Below are 16,670 nucleotides of genomic sequence, written 5' to 3'. Positions count from 1 at the left end.
TTACAGCATCTCGTAGTCCAAGGTGCTAACAGATAGATTTTTGATGAATAACTGCACTTCACATTCAGGCATGTGAGTTGGAGAGTAAATGAAAGTGATGCAAAAAAAACTTACAGCATCGGCTATTCCCAGGTGCTAACAGATAGTTTTTTTTTATTAATCACTGCACTTCACATTTGAGCATGTCAGCTTGAAAGTAAATTAAAGTGATGCAAGAAGAGCTTACAGCACCTGGTATTCCTAGGTAGAGTCCCACCTCAGTACTATCCAGGCCCAAACTTGCTTAGCTTCCAAGGTCAGATGAGATTGCACTTTCTCAAGCTGGTGTGGCCGTAAGCCTTAAACACTTACTCAAATTGCCTAATCATAGCAAATATGATCAAAGACCAATCTGACAATTTTTTTTATTAATCCCTGCACTTGACATTCTAGAATGTTATCTTGAATGTAAATTAAATGATGCAATAAAAGCTTACAACATCTGGTATACGGAGGCACTAACAGACAGTTTTTTGATGAATCACTGCACTTCACATTCAGGCATGTGAGTTGGAGAGTAAATGAAAGTGATGCAAAAAAAACTTACAGCATCTGCTATTCCCAGGTGCTAACAGATAGTTTGAGTTAATTATTCACTGCACTTCAAATTTGAACATGATAGCTTGAACATAAATTAAAGGGATGGAATACAGTCTTACAGCACCTGCTATTCCCTGGTACTAAAAGATTTCTATTTAATCTGTACACTTCACATACAAGCTTGTCAGTTGCAGATTAGAGTAAAGTGATGCAACAAAAACTTACAGCATCTGCTATTCCCAGGTGCTAACAGATAGTTTTTTTAATTAATCACTGCACTTCACATCCTAGCATGTCATCTTGAAAGTAAATTAAAGTGATGCAAGAGAAGCTTAACAGCATCTCGTAGTCCAAGGTGCTAACAGATAGATTTTTGATGAATAACTGCACTTCACATTCAGGCATGTGAGTTGGAGAGTAAATGAAAGTGATGCAAAAAAAACTTACAGCATCGGCTATTCCCAGGTGCTAACAGATAGTTTTTTTTTATTAATCACTGCACTTCACATTTGAGCATGTCAGCTTGAAAGTAAATTAAAGTGATGCAAGAAGAGCTTACAGCACCTGGTATTCCTAGGTAGAGTCCCACCTCAGTACTATCCAGGCCCAAACTTGCTTAGCTTCCAAGGTCAGATGAGATTGGACGTTCTCAAGCTGGTGTGGCCGTAAGCCTTAAACACTTACTCAAATTGCCTAATCATAGCAAATATGATCAAAGACCAATCTGACAATTTTTTTTATTAATCCCTGCACTTGACATTCTAGAATGTTATCTTGAATGTAAATTAAATGATGCAATAAAAGCTTACAACATCTGGTATACGGAGGCACTAACAGACAGTTTTTTGATGAATCACTGCACTTCACATTCAGGCATGTGAGTTGGAGAGTAAATGAAAGTGATGCAAAAAAAACTTACAGCATCTGCTATTCCCAGGTGCTAACAGATAGTTTGAGTTAATTATTCACTGCACTTCAAATGTGAACATGATAGCTTGAACATAAATTAAAGGGATGCAATACAATCTTACAGCACCTGCTATTCCCTGGTACTAAAAGATTTCTATTTAATCTGTACACTTCACATACAAGCTTGTCAGTAGCAGATTAAATTAAAGTGATTCAACAAAAACTTACAGCATCTGCTATTCCCAGGTGCCAACAGATAGTTTTTTTAATTAATCACTGCATTTCACATCCTAGCATGTCATCTTGACAGTAAATTAAAGTGATGCAAGAGAAGCTTACAGCATCTCGTAGTCCAAGGTGCTAACAGATAGATTTTTGATGAATAACTGCACTTCACATTCAGGCATGTGAGTTGGAGAGTAAATGAAAGTGATGCAAAAAAAACTTACAGCATCGGCTATTCCCAGGTGCTAACAGATAGTTTTTTTTTATTAATCACTGCACTTCACATTTGAGCATGTCAGCTTGAAAGTAAATTAAAGTGATGCAAGAAGAGCTTACAGCACCTGGTATTCCTAGGTAGAGTCCCACCTCAGTACTATCCAGGCCCAAACTTGCTTAGCTTCCAAGGTCAGATGAGATTGCACTTTCTCAAGCTGGTGTGGCCGTAAGCCTTAAACACTTACTCAAATTGCCTAATCATAGCAAATATGATCAAAGACCAATCTGACAATTTTTTTTATTAATCCCTGCACTTGACATTCTAGAATGTTATCTTGAATGTAAATTAAATGATGCAATAAAAGCTTACAACATCTGGTATACGGAGGCACTAACAGACAGTTTTTTGATGAATCACTGCACTTCACATTCAGGCATGTGAGTTGGAGAGTAAATGAAAGTGATGCAAAAAAAACTTACAGCATCTGCTATTCCCAGGTGCTAACAGATAGTTTGAGTTAATTATTCACTGCACTTCAAATTTGAACATGATAGCTTGAACATAAATTAAAGGGATGGAATACAGTCTTACAGCACCTGCTATTCCCTGGTACTAAAAGATTTCTATTTAATCTGTACACTTCACATACAAGCTTGTCAGTTGCAGATTAGAGTAAAGTGATGCAACAAAAACTTACAGCATCTGCTATTCCCAGGTGCTAACAGATAGTTTTTTTAATTAATCACTGCACTTCACATCCTAGCATGTCATCTTGAAAGTAAATTAAAGTGATGCAAGAGAAGCTTAACAGCATCTCGTAGTCCAAGGTGCTAACAGATAGATTTTTGATGAATAACTGCACTTCACATTCAGGCATGTGAGTTGGAGAGTAAATGAAAGTGATGCAAAAAAAACTTACAGCATCGGCTATTCCCAGGTGCTAACAGATAGTTTTTTTTTATTAATCACTGCACTTCACATTTGAGCATGTCAGCTTGAAAGTAAATTAAAGTGATGCAAGAAGAGCTTACAGCACCTGGTATTCCTAGGGAGAGTCCCACCTCAGTACTATCCAGGCCCAAACTTGCTTAGCTTCCAAGGTCAGATGAGATTGGACGTTCTCAAGCTGGTGTGGCCGTAAGCCTTAAACACTTACTCAAATTGCCTAATCATAGCAAATATGATCAAAGACCAATCTGACAATTTTTTTTATTAATCCCTGCACTTGACATTCTAGAATGTTATCTTGAATGTAAATTAAATGATGCAATAAAAGCTTACAACATCTGGTATACGGAGGCACTAACAGACAGTTTTTTGATGAATCACTGCACTTCACATTCAGGCATGTGAGTTGGAGAGTAAATGAAAGTGATGCAAAAAAAACTTACAGCATCTGCTATTCCCAGGTGCTAACAGATAGTTTGAGTTAATTATTCACTGCACTTCAAATTTGAACATGATAGCTTGAACATAAATTAAAGGGATGCAATACAATCTTACAGCACCTGCTATTCCCTGGTACTAAAATATTTCTATTTAATCTGTACACTTCACATACAAGCTTGTCAGTTGCAGATTAAAGTAAAGTGATGCAACAAAAACTTACAGCATCTGCTATTCCCAGGTGCTAACAGATAGTTTTTTTAATTAATCACTGCATTTCACATCCTAGCATGTCATCTTGACAGTAAATTAAAGTGATTCAAGAGAAGCTTACAGCATCTCGTAGTCCAAGGTGCTAACAGATAGTTTTTGATGAATAACTGCACTTCACATTCAGGCATGTGAGTTGGAGAGTAAATGAAAGTGATGCAAAAAAAACTTACAGCATCTGCTATTCCCAGGTGCTAACAGATAGTTTTTTTTATTAATCACTGCACTTCACATTTGAGCATGTCAGCTTGAAAGTAAATTAAAGTGATGCAAGAAAAGCTTACAGCACCTGGTATTCCTAGGTAGGGTCCCACCTCAGTACTATCCAGGCCCAAACTTGTTTAGCTTCCAAGGTCAGATGAGATTGGGCGTTCTCAAGCTGGTGTGGCCGTAAGCCTTAAACACTTACTCAAATTGCCTAATAATAGCAAATATGATCAAAGACCAATCTGACAATTTTTTTTATTAATCCCTGCACTTGACATTCTAGAATGTTATCTTGAATGTAAATTAAATGATGCAATAAAAGCTTACAACATCTGGTATACGGAGGCACTAACAGACAGTTTTTTGATGAATCACTGCACTTCACATTCAGGCATGTGAGTTGGAGAGTAAATGAAAGTGATGCAAAAAAAACTTACAGCATCTGCTATTCCCAGGTGCTAACAGATAGTTTGAGTTAATTATTCACTGCACTTCAAATTTGAACATGATAGCTTGAACATAAATTAAAGGGATGCAATACAATCTTACAGCACCTGCTATTCCCTGGTACTAAAAGATTTCTTTTTAATCTGTACACTTCACATACAAGCTTGTCAGTTGCAGATTAAAGTAAAGTGATGCAACAAAAACTTACAGCATCTGCTATTCCCAGGTGCTAACAGATATTTTTTTTAATTAATTACTGCACTTCAAATCCTAGCATGTCATCTTGACAGTAAATTAAAGTGATGCAAGAGAAGATTACAGCATCTCGTAGTCCATGGTGCTAACAGATATTTTTTTGATGAATAACTGCACTTCACATTCAGGCATGTGAGTTGGAGAGTAAATGAAAGTGATGCAAAAAAAACTTACAGCATCGGCTATTCCCAGGTGCTAACAGATAGTTTTTTTTTATTAATCACTGCACTTCACATTTGAGCATGTCAGCTTGAAAGTAAATTAAAGTGATGCAAGAAGAGCTTACAGCACCTGGTATTCCTAGGTAGAGTCCCACCTCAGTACTATCCAGGCCCAAACTTGCTTAGCTTCCAAGGTCAGATGAGATTGCACTTTCTCAAGCTGGTGTGGCCGTAAGCCTTAAACACTTACTCAAATTGCCTAATCATAGCAAATATGATCAAAGACCAATCTGACAATTTTTTTTATTAATCCCTGCACTTGACATTCTAGAATGTTATCTTGAATGTAAATTAAATGATGCAATAAAAGCTTACAACATCTGGTATACGGAGGCACTAACAGACAGTTTTTTGATGAATCACTGCACTTCACATTCAGGCATGTGAGTTGGAGAGTAAACGAAAGTGATGCAAAAAAAACTTACAGCATCTGCTATTCCCAGGTGCTAACAGATAGTTTGAGTTAATTATTCACTGCACTTCAAATTTGAACATGATAGCTTGAACATAAATTAAAGGGATGGAATACAGTCTTACAGCACCTGCTATTCCCTGGTACTAAAAGATTTCTATTTAATCTGTACACTTCACATACAAGCTTGTCAGTTGCAGATTAGAGTAAAGTGATGCAACAAAAACTTACAGCATCTGCTATTCCCAGGTGCTAACAGATAGTTTTTTTAATTAATCACTGCACTTCACATCCTAGCATGTCATCTTGAAAGTAAATTAAAGTGATGCAAGAGAAGCTTAACAGCATCTCGTAGTCCAAGGTGCTAACAGATAGATTTTTGATGAATAACTGCACTTCACATTCAGGCATGTGAGTTGGAGAGTAAATGAAAGTGATGCAAAAAAAACTTACAGCATCGGCTATTCCCAGGTGCTAACAGATAGTTTTTTTTTATTAATCACTGCACTTCACATTTGAGCATGTCAGCTTGAAAGTAAATTAAAGTGATGCAAGAAGAGCTTACAGCACCTGGTATTCCTAGGTAGAGTCCCACCTCAGTACTATCCAGGCCCAAACTTGCTTAGCTTCCAAGGTCAGATGAGATTGGACGTTCTCAAGCTGGTGTGGCCGTAAGCCTTAAACACTTACTCAAATTGCCTAATCATAGCAAATATGATCAAAGACCAATCTGACAATTTTTTTTATTAATCCCTGCACTTGACATTCTAGAATGTTATCTTGAATGTAAATTAAATGATGCAATAAAAGCTTACAACATCTGGTATACGGAGGCACTAACAGACAGTTTTTTGATGAATCACTGCACTTCACATTCAGGCATGTGAGTTGGAGAGTAAATGAAAGTGATGCAAAAAAAACTTACAGCATCTGCTATTCCCAGGTGCTAACAGATAGTTTGAGTTAATTATTCACTGCACTTCAAATTTGAACATGATAGCTTGAACATAAATTAAAGGGATGCAATACAATCTTACAGCACCTGCTATTCCCTGGTACTAAAATATTTCTATTTAATCTGTACACTTCACATACAAGCTTGTCAGTTGCAGATTAAAGTAAAGTGATGCAACAAAAACTTACAGCATCTGCTATTCCCAGGTGCTAACAGATAGTTTTTTTAATTAATCACTGCATTTCACATCCTAGCATGTCATCTTGACAGTAAATTAAAGTGATTCAAGAGAAGCTTACAGCATCTCGTAGTCCAAGGTGCTAACAGATAGTTTTTGATGAATAACTGCACTTCACATTCAGGCATGTGAGTTGGAGAGTAAATGAAAGTGATGCAAAAAAAACTTACAGCATCTGCTATTCCCAGGTGCTAACAGATAGTTTTTTTTATTAATCACTGCACTTCACATTTGAGCATGTCAGCTTGAAAGTAAATTAAAGTGATGCAAGAAAAGCTTACAGCACCTGGTATTCCTAGGTAGGGTCCCACCTCAGTACTATCCAGGCCCAAACTTGTTTAGCTTCCAAGGTCAGATGAGATTGGGCGTTCTCAAGCTGGTGTGGCCGTAAGCCTTAAACACTTACTCAAATTGCCTAATAATAGCAAATATGATCAAAGACCAATCTGACAATTTTTTTTATTAATCCCTGCACTTGACATTCTAGAATGTTATCTTGAATGTAAATTAAATGATGCAATAAAAGCTTACAACATCTGGTATACGGAGGCACTAACAGACAGTTTTTTGATGAATCACTGCACTTCACATTCAGGCATGTGAGTTGGAGAGTAAATGAAAGTGATGCAAAAAAAACTTACAGCATCTGCTATTCCCAGGTGCTAACAGATAGTTTGAGTTAATTATTCACTGCACTTCAAATTTGAACATGATAGCTTGAACATAAATTAAAGGGATGCAATACAATCTTACAGCACCTGCTATTCCCTGGTACTAAAAGATTTCTTTTTAATCTGTACACTTCACATACAAGCTTGTCAGTTGCAGATTAAAGTAAAGTGATGCAACAAAAACTTACAGCATCTGCTATTCCCAGGTGCTAACAGATATTTTTTTTAATTAATCACTGCACTTCACATCCTAGCATGTCATCTTGACAGTAAATTAAAGTGATTCAAGAGAAGCTTACAGCATCTCGTAGTCCAAGGTGCTAACAGATAGTTTTTGATGAATAACTGCACTTCACATTCAGGCATGTGAGTTGGAGAGTAAATGAAAGTGATGCAAAAAAAACTTACAGCATCTGCTATTCCCAGGTGCTAACAGATAGTTTTTTTTATTAATCACTGCACTTCACATTTGAGCATGTCAGCTTGAAAGTAAATTAAAGTGATGCAAGAAAAGCTTACAGCACCTGGTATTCCTAGGTAGGGTCCCACCTCAGTACTATCCAGGCCCAAACTTGTTTAGCTTCCAAGGTCAGATGAGATTGGGCGTTCTCAAGCTGGTGTGGCCGTAAGCCTTAAACACTTACTCAAATTGCCTAATAATAGCAAATATGATCAAAGACCAATCTGACAATTTTTTTTATTAATCCCTGCACTTGACATTCTAGAATGTTATCTTGAATGTAAATTAAATGATGCAATAAAAGCTTACAACATCTGGTATACGGAGGCACTAACAGACAGTTTTTTGATGAATCACTGCACTTCACATTCAGGCATGTGAGTTGGAGAGTAAATGAAAGTGATGCAAAAAAAACTTACAGCATCTGCTATTCCCAGGTGCTAACAGATAGTTTGAGTTAATTATTCACTGCACTTCAAATTTGAACATGATAGCTTGAACATAAATTAAAGGGATGCAATACAATCTTACAGCACCTGCTATTCCCTGGTACTAAAAGATTTCTTTTTAATCTGTACACTTCACATACAAGCTTGTCAGTTGCAGATTAAAGTAAAGTGATGCAACAAAAACTTACAGCATCTGCTATTCCCAGGTGCTAACAGATATTTTTTTTAATTAATCACTGCACTTCAAATCCTAGCATGTCATCTTGACAGTAAATTAAAGTGATGCAAGAGAAGATTACAGCATCTCGTAGTCCATGGTGCTAACAGATATTTTTTTGATGAATAACTGCACTTCACATTCAGGCATGTGAGTTGGAGAGTAAATGAAAGTGATGCAAAAAAAACTTACAGCATCGGCTATTCCCAGGTGCTAACAGATAGTTTTTTTTTATTAATCACTGCACTTCACATTTGAGCATGTCAGCTTGAAAGTAAATTAAAGTGATGCAAGAAGAGCTTACAGCACCTGGTATTCCTAGGTAGAGTCCCAGCTCAGTACTATCCAGGCCCAAACTTGCTTAGCTTCCAAGGTCAGATGAGATTGGACGTTCTCAAGCTGGTGTGGCCGTAAGCCTTAAACACTTACTCAAATTGCCTAATCATAGCAAATATGATCAAAGACCAATCTGACAATTTTTTTTATTAATCCCTGCACTTGACATTCTAGAATGTTATCTTGAATGTAAATTAAATGATGCAATAAAAGCTTACAACATCTGGTATACGGAGGCACTAACAGACAGTTTTTTGATGAATCACTGCACTTCACATTCAGGCATGTGAGTTGGAGAGTAAATGAAAGTGATGCAAAAAAAACTTACAGCATCTGCTATTCCCAGGTGCTAACAGATAGTTTGAGTTAATTATTCACTGCACTTCAAATTTGAACATGATAGCTTGAACATAAATTAAAGGGATGGAATACAGTCTTACAGCACCTGCTATTCCCTGGTACTAAAAGATTTCTATTTAATCTGTACACTTCACATACAAGCTTGTCAGTTGCAGATTAGAGTAAAGTGATGCAACAAAAACTTACAGCATCTGCTATTCCCAGGTGCTAACAGATAGTTTTTTTAATTAATCACTGCACTTCACATCCTAGCATGTCATCTTGAAAGTAAATTAAAGTGATGCAAGAGAAGCTTAACAGCATCTCGTAGTCCAAGGTGCTAACAGATAGATTTTTGATGAATAACTGCACTTCACATTCAGGCATGTGAGTTGGAGAGTAAATGAAAGTGATGCAAAAAAAACTTATAGCATCGGCTATTCCCAGGTGCTAACAGATAGTTTTTTTTTATTAATCACTGCACTTCACATTTGAGCATGTCAGCTTGAAAGTAAATTAAAGTGATGCAAGAAGAGCTTACAGCACCTGGTATTCCTAGGTAGAGTCCCACCTCAGTACTATCCAGGCCCAAACTTGCTTAGCTTCCAAGGTCAGATGAGATTGGACGTTCTCAAGCTGGTGTGGCCATAAGCCTTAAACACTTACTCAAATTGCCTAATCATAGCAAATATGATCAAAGACCAATCTGACAATTTTTTTTATTAATCCCTGCACTTGACATTCTTGAATGTTATCTTGAATGTAAATTAAATGATGCAATAAAAGCTTACAACATCTGGTATACGGAGGCACTAACAGACAGTTTTTTGATGAATCACTGCACTTCACATTCAGGCATGTGAGTTGGAGAGTAAATGAAAGTGATGCAAAAAAAACTTACAGCATCTGCTATTCCCAGGTGCTAACAGATAGTTTGAGTTAATTATTCACTGCACTTCAAATTTGAACATGATAGCTTGAACATAAATTAAAGGGATGCAATACAATCTTACAGCACCTGCTATTCCCTGGTACTAAAATATTTCTATTTAATCTGTACACTTCACATACAAGCTTGTCAGTTGCAGATTAAAGTAAAGTGATGCAACAAAAACTTACAGCATCTGCTATTCCCAGGTGCTAACAGATAGTTTTTTTAATTAATCACTGCATTTCACATCCTAGCATGTCATCTTGACAGTAAATTAAAGTGATTCAAGAGAAGCTTACAGCATCTCGTAGTCCAAGGTGCTAACAGATAGTTTTTGATGAATAACTGCACTTCACATTCAGGCATGTGAGTTGGAGAGTAAATGAAAGTGATGCAAAAAAAACTTACAGCATCTGCTATTCCCAGGTGCTAACAGATAGTTTTTTTTATTAATCACTGCACTTCACATTTGAGCATGTCAGCTTGAAAGTAAATTAAAGTGATGCAAGAAAAGCTTACAGCACCTGGTATTCCTAGGTAGGGTCCCACCTCAGTACTATCCAGGCCCAAACTTGTTTAGCTTCCAAGGTCAGATGAGATTGGGCGTTCTCAAGCTGGTGTGGCCGTAAGCCTTAAACACTTACTCAAATTGCCTAATAATAGCAAATATGATCAAAGACCAATCTGACAATTTTTTTTATTAATCCCTGCACTTGACATTCTAGAATGTTATCTTGAATGTAAATTAAATGATGCAATAAAAGCTTACAACATCTGGTATACGGAGGCACTAACAGACAGTTTTTTGATGAATCACTGCACTTCACATTCAGGCATGTGAGTTGGAGAGTAAATGAAAGTGATGCAAAAAAAACTTACAGCATCTGCTATTCCCAGGTGCTAACAGATAGTTTTTTTTATTAATCACTGCACTTCACATTTGAGCATGTCAGCTTGAAAGTAAATTAAAGTGATGCAAGAAAAGCTTACAGCACCTGGTATTCCTAGGTAGGGTCCCACCTCAGTACTATCCAGGCCCAAACTTGTTTAGCTTCCAAGGTCAGATGAGATTGGGCGTTCTCAAGCTGGTGTGGCCGTAAGCCTTAAACACTTACTCAAATTGCCTAATCATAGCAAATATGATCAAAGACCAATCTGACAAATTTTTTTATTAATCCCTGCACTTGACATTCTAGAATGTTATCTTGAATGTAAATTAAATGATGCAATAAAAGCTTACAACATCTGGTATACGGAGGCACTAACAGACAGTTTTTTGATGAATCACTGCACTTCACATTCAGGCATGTGAGTTGGAGAGTAAATGAAAGTGATGCAAAAAAAACTTACAGCATCTGCTATTCCCAGGTGCTAACAGATAGTTTTTTTTATTAATCACTGCACTTCACATTTGAGCATGTCAGCTTGAAAGTAAATTAAAGTGATGCAAGAAAAGCTTACAGCACCTGGTATTCCTAGGTAGGGTCCCACCTCAGTACTATCCAGGCCCAAACTTGTTTAGCTTCCAAGGTCAGATGAGATTGGGCGTTCTCAAGCTGGTGTGGCCGTAAGCCTTAAACACTTACTCAAATTGCCTAATCATAGCAAATATGATCAAAGACCAATCTGACAAATTTTTTTATTAATCCCTGCACTTGACATTCTAGAATGTTATCTTGAATGTAAATTAAATGATGCAATAAAAGCTTACAACATCTGGTATACGGAGGCACTAACAGACAGTTTTTTGATGAATCACTGCACTTCACATTCAGGCATGTGAGTTGGAGAGTAAATGAAAGTGATGCAAAAAAAACTTACAGCATCTGCTATTCCCAGGTGCTAACAGATAGTTTGAGTTAATTATTCACTGCACTTCAAATTTGAACATGATAGCTTGAACATAAATTAAAGGGATGTAATACAATCTTACAGCACCTGCTATTCCCTGGTACTAAAAGATTTCTATTTAATCTGTACACTTCACATACAAGCTTGTCAGTTGCAGATTAAAGTAAAGTGATGCAACAAAAACTTACAGCATCTGCTATTCCCAGGTGCTAACAGATATTTTTTTTAATTAATCATTGCACTTCAAATCCTAGCATGTCATCTTGACAGTAAATTAAAGTGATGCAAGAGAAGATTACAGCATCTCGTAGTCCATGGTGCTAACAGATATTTTTTTGATGAATAACTGCACTTCACATTCAGGCATGTGAGTTGGAGAGTAAATGAAAGTGATGCAAAAAAAACTTACAGCATCTGCTATTCCCAGGTGCTAACAGATAGTTTTTTTAATTAATCACTGCACTTCACATCCTAGCATGTCATCTTGAAAGTAAATTAAAGTGATGCAATAAAAGCTTACAGCACCTGGTATTCCTAGGTAGGGTCCCACCTCAGTACTATCCAGGCCCAAACTTGCTTAGTTTCCAAGGTCAGATGAGATTGGGCGTTCTCAAGCTGGTGTGGCCGTAAGCCTTATACGCTTACTCAAATTGCCTAATCATAGCAAATATGATCAAAGACCAATCTGACAATTTTTTTTATTAATCCCTGCACTTGACATTCTAGAATGTTATCTTGAATGTAAATTAAATGATGCAATAAAAGCTTACAACATCTGGTATACGGAGGCACTAACAGACAGTTTTTTGATGAATCACTGCACTTCACATTCAGGCATGTGAGTTGGAGAGTAAATGAAAGTGATGCAAAAAAAACTTACAGCATCTGCTATTCCCAGGTGCTAACAGATAGTTTGAGTTAATTATTCACTGCACTTCAAATTTGAACATGATAGCTTGAACATAAATTAAAGGGATGCAATACAATCTTACAGCACCTGCTATTCCCTGGTACTAAAAGATTTCTATTTAATCTGTACACTTCACATAGAAGCTTGTCAGTAGCAGATTAAATTAAAGTGATTCAACAAAAACTTACAGCATCTGCTATTCCCAGGTGCCAACAGATAGTTTTTTTAATTAATCACTGCATTTCACATCCTAGCATGTCATCTTGACAGTAAATTAAAGTGATGCAAGAGAAGCTTACAGCATCTCGTAGTCCAAGGTGCTAACAGATAGTTTTTTGATGAATCACTGCACTTCACATTCAGGCATGTGAGTTGGAGAGTAAATGAAAGTGATGCAAAAAAAACTTACAGCATCTGCTATTCCCAGGTGCTAACAGATAGTTTTTTTTATTAATCACTGCACTTCACATTTGAGCATGTTAGCTTGAAAGTAAATTAAAGTGATGCAAGAAAAGCTTACAGCACCTGGTATTCCTAGGTAGGGTCCCACCTTAGTACTACCCAGGCCCAAACTTGCTTAGCTTCCAAGGTCAGATGAGATTGGGCGTTCTCAAGCTGGTGAGGCCGTAAGCCTTAAACACTTACTCAAATTGCCTAATCATAGCAAATATGATCAAAGACCAATCTGACAATTTTTTTATTAATCCCTGCACTTGACATTCTAGAATGTTATCTTGAATGTAAATTAAATGATGCAATAAAAGCTTACAACATCTGGTATACGGAGGCACTAACAGACAGTTTTTTGATGAATCACTGCACTTCACATTCAGGCATGTGAGTTGGAGAGTAAATGAAAGTGATGCAAAAAAAACTTACAGCATCTGCTATTCCCAGGTGCTAACAGATAGTTTGAGTTAATTATTCACTGCACTTCAAATTTGAACATGATAGCTTGAACATAAATTAAAGGGATGGAATACAGTCTTACAGCACCTGCTATTCCCTGGTACTAAAATATTTCTATTTAATCTGTACACTTCACATACAAGCTTGTGAGTTGGAGAGTAAATGAAAGTGATGCAAAAAAAACTTACAGCATCGGCTATTCCCAGGTGCTAACAGATAGTTTTTTTTATTAATCACTGCACTTCACATTTGTGCATGTCAGCTTGAAAGTAAATTAAAGTGATGCAAGAGAAGATTACAGCATCTCGTAGTCCAAGGTGCTAACAGACAGTTTTTTGATGATTTACTGCACTTCACATTCAGGCATGTGAGTTGGAGAGTAAATGAAAGTGATGCAAAAAAAACTTACAGCATCTACTTTTCCCAGGTGCTAATAGATAGTTTTTTTTTATTAATCACTGCACTTCACATTTGAGCATGTCAGCTTGAAAGTAAATTAAAGTGATGCAAGAAAAGCTTACAGCACCTGGTATTCCTAGGTAGGGTCCCACCTCAGTACTATCCAGGCCCAAACTTGCTTAGCTTCCAAGGTCAGATGAGATTGCGCATTCTCAAGCTGGTGTGGCCGTAAGCCTTAAACACTTGCTCAAATTGCCTAATCATAGCAAATATGATCAAAGACCAATCTGACAATTTTTTTTATTAATCCCTGCACTTGACATTCTAGAATGTTATCTTGAATGTAAATTAAATGATGCAATAAAAGCTTACAACATCTGGTATACGGAGGCACTAAAAGACAGTTTTTTGATGAATCACTGCACTTCACATTCAGGCATGTGAGTTGGAGAGTAAATGAAAGTGATGCAAAAAAAACTTACAGCATCTGCTATTCCCAGGTGCTAACAGATAGTTTGAGTTAATTATTCACTGCACTTCAAATTTGAACATGATAGCTTGAACATAAATTAAAGGGATGCAATACAATCTTACAGCACCTGCTATTCCCTGGTACTAAAATATTTCTATTTAATCTGTACACTTCACATACAAGCTTGTCAGTTGCAGATTAAAGTAAAGTGATGCAACAAAAACTTACAGCATCTGCTATTCCCAGGTGCTAACAGATAGTTTTTTTAATTAATCACTGCATTTCACATCCTAGCATGTCATCTTGACAGTAAATTAAAGTGATGCAAGAGAAGCTTACAGCATCTCGTAGTCCAATGTGCTAACATATAGTTTTTTGATGAATCACTGCACTTCACATTCAGGCATGTGAGTTGGAGAGTAAATGAAAGTGATGCAAAAAAAACTTACAGCATCTGCTATTCCCAGGTGCTAACAGATAGTTTTTTTTATTAATCACTGCACTTCACATTTGTGCATGTCAGCTTGAAAGTAAATTAAAGTGATGCAAGAAGAGCTCACAGCACCTGGTATTCCTAGGTAGAGTCCCACCTCAGTACTATCCAGGCCCAACCTTGCTTAGCTTCCAAGGTCAGATGAGATTGGGCGTTCTCAAGCTGGTGTGGCCGTAAGCCTTAAACACTTACTCAAATTGCCTAATCATAGCAAATATGATCAAAGACCAATCTGACAATTTTTTTTATTAATCCCTGCACTTGACATTCTAGAATGTTATCTTGAATGTAAATTAAATGATGCAATAAAAGCTTACAACATCTGGTATACAGAGGCACTAAAAGACAGTTTTTTGATGAATCACTGCACTTCACATTCAGGCATGTGAGTTGGAGAGTAAATGAAAGTGATGCAAAAAAAACTTACAGCATCGGCTATTCCCAGGTGCTAACAGATAGTTTTTTTTATTAATCACTGCACTTCACATTTGAGCATGTCAGCTTGAAAGTAAATTAAAGTGATGCAAGAAAAGCTTACAGCACCTGGTATTCCTAGGTAGGGTCCCACCTCAGTACTATCCAGGCCCAAACTTGCTTAGTTTCCAAGGTCAGATGAGATTGGGCGTTCTCAAGCTGGTGTGGCCGTAAGCCTTATACGCTTACTCAAATTGCCTAATCATAGCAAATATGATCAAAGACCAATCTGACAATTTTTTTTATTAATCCCTGCACTTGACATTCTAGAATGTTATCTTGAATGTAATTAAATGATGCAATAAAAGCTTACAATACGGAGCTGGGATACGGAGGCACTAATTATTCACTGCACTTCAAATTTGAACATGATAGCTTGAACATAAATTAAAGGGATGCAATACAATCTTACAGCACCTGCTATTCCCTGGTACTAAAATATTTCTATTTAATCTGTACACTTCACATACAAGCTTGTCAGTTGCAGATTAAAGTAAAGTGATGCAACAAAAACTTACAGCATCTGCTATTCCCAGGTGCTAACAGATAGTTTTTTTATTAATCACTGCACTTCACATTTGTGCATGTCAGCTTGAAAGTAAATTAAAGTGATGCAAGAGAAGATTACAGCATCTCGTAGTCCAAGGTGCTAACAGACAGTTTTTTGATGATTTACTGCACTTCACATTCAGGCATGTGAGTTGGAGAGTAAATGAAAGTGATGCAAAAAAAACTTACAGCATCTACTTTTCCCAGGTGCTAATAGATAGTTTTTTTTTATTAATCACTGCACTTCACATTTGAGCATGTCAGCTTGAAAGTAAATTAAAGTGATGCAAGAAAAGCTTACAGCACCTGGTATTCCTAGGTAGGGTCCCACCTCAGTACTATCCAGGCCCAAACTTGCTTAGCTTCCAAGGTCAGATGAGATTGCGCATTCTCAAGCTGGTGTGGCCGTAAGCCTTAAACACTTGCTCAAATTGCCTAATCATAGCAAATATGATCAAAGACCAATCTGACAATTTTTTTTATTAATCCCTGCACTTGACATTCTAGAATGTTATCTTGAATGTAAATTAAATGATGCAATAAAACCTTACAACATCTGGTTTACGGAGGCACTAAAAGACAGTTTTTTGATGAATCACTGCACTTCACATTCAGGCATGTGAGTTGGAGAGTAAATGAAAGTGATGCAAAAAAAACTTACAGCATCTGCTATTCCCAGGTGCTAACAGATAGTTTGAGTTAATTATTCACTGCACTTCAAATTTGAACATGATAGCTTGAACATAAATTAAAGGGATGCAATACAATCTTACAGCACCTGCTATTCCCTGGTACTAAAATATTTCTATTTAATCTGTACACTTCACATACAAGCTTGTCAGTTGCAGATTAAAGTAAAGTGATGCAACAAAAACTTACAGCATCTGCT

General features: G+C 36.8%; 20 pseudogenes; all 20 read right to left on the bottom strand.

The window, feature by feature from the left end:
• Positions 1-219: 219 nt before the first annotated feature.
• LOC145650781 (5S ribosomal RNA) lies at positions 220-338 on the bottom strand (annotated as a pseudogene).
• Positions 339-1,131: 793 nt separating this feature from the next.
• Positions 1,132-1,250, bottom strand: LOC145647852 (5S ribosomal RNA; annotated as a pseudogene).
• Positions 1,251-2,042: 792 nt separating this feature from the next.
• Positions 2,043-2,161, bottom strand: LOC145650780 (5S ribosomal RNA; annotated as a pseudogene).
• Positions 2,162-2,954: 793 nt separating this feature from the next.
• LOC145648003 (5S ribosomal RNA) lies at positions 2,955-3,073 on the bottom strand (annotated as a pseudogene).
• Positions 3,074-3,863: 790 nt separating this feature from the next.
• Positions 3,864-3,982, bottom strand: LOC145647248 (5S ribosomal RNA; annotated as a pseudogene).
• A 792-nt stretch (positions 3,983-4,774) lies between these two features.
• On the bottom strand, positions 4,775-4,893 carry LOC145650778 (5S ribosomal RNA; annotated as a pseudogene).
• A 793-nt stretch (positions 4,894-5,686) lies between these two features.
• Positions 5,687-5,805, bottom strand: LOC145647851 (5S ribosomal RNA; annotated as a pseudogene).
• Positions 5,806-6,595: 790 nt separating this feature from the next.
• LOC145647245 (5S ribosomal RNA) lies at positions 6,596-6,714 on the bottom strand (annotated as a pseudogene).
• Positions 6,715-7,504: 790 nt separating this feature from the next.
• On the bottom strand, positions 7,505-7,623 carry LOC145647244 (5S ribosomal RNA; annotated as a pseudogene).
• A 792-nt stretch (positions 7,624-8,415) lies between these two features.
• LOC145648426 (5S ribosomal RNA) lies at positions 8,416-8,534 on the bottom strand (annotated as a pseudogene).
• Positions 8,535-9,327: 793 nt separating this feature from the next.
• Positions 9,328-9,446, bottom strand: LOC145648657 (5S ribosomal RNA; annotated as a pseudogene).
• Positions 9,447-10,236: 790 nt separating this feature from the next.
• LOC145647243 (5S ribosomal RNA) lies at positions 10,237-10,355 on the bottom strand (annotated as a pseudogene).
• Positions 10,356-10,707: 352 nt separating this feature from the next.
• LOC145647242 (5S ribosomal RNA) lies at positions 10,708-10,826 on the bottom strand (annotated as a pseudogene).
• A 352-nt stretch (positions 10,827-11,178) lies between these two features.
• Positions 11,179-11,297, bottom strand: LOC145647241 (5S ribosomal RNA; annotated as a pseudogene).
• A 791-nt stretch (positions 11,298-12,088) lies between these two features.
• Positions 12,089-12,207, bottom strand: LOC145648723 (5S ribosomal RNA; annotated as a pseudogene).
• A 791-nt stretch (positions 12,208-12,998) lies between these two features.
• On the bottom strand, positions 12,999-13,117 carry LOC145647063 (5S ribosomal RNA; annotated as a pseudogene).
• Positions 13,118-13,908: 791 nt separating this feature from the next.
• On the bottom strand, positions 13,909-14,027 carry LOC145649238 (5S ribosomal RNA; annotated as a pseudogene).
• Positions 14,028-14,818: 791 nt separating this feature from the next.
• Positions 14,819-14,937, bottom strand: LOC145648809 (5S ribosomal RNA; annotated as a pseudogene).
• Positions 14,938-15,289: 352 nt separating this feature from the next.
• Positions 15,290-15,408, bottom strand: LOC145648721 (5S ribosomal RNA; annotated as a pseudogene).
• Positions 15,409-16,075: 667 nt separating this feature from the next.
• Positions 16,076-16,194, bottom strand: LOC145649237 (5S ribosomal RNA; annotated as a pseudogene).
• Between the last annotated feature and the right edge of the window lie 476 nt (positions 16,195-16,670).

This window comes from Electrophorus electricus, chromosome 13 (genome assembly GCF_041902795.1).
Source record: "Electrophorus electricus isolate QZ-2024a chromosome 13, ASM4190279v1, whole genome shotgun sequence".
NCBI lineage: Eukaryota > Metazoa > Chordata > Actinopteri > Gymnotiformes > Gymnotidae > Electrophorus > Electrophorus electricus.
This window is presented reverse-complemented; position numbering and strand designations above follow the sequence as displayed.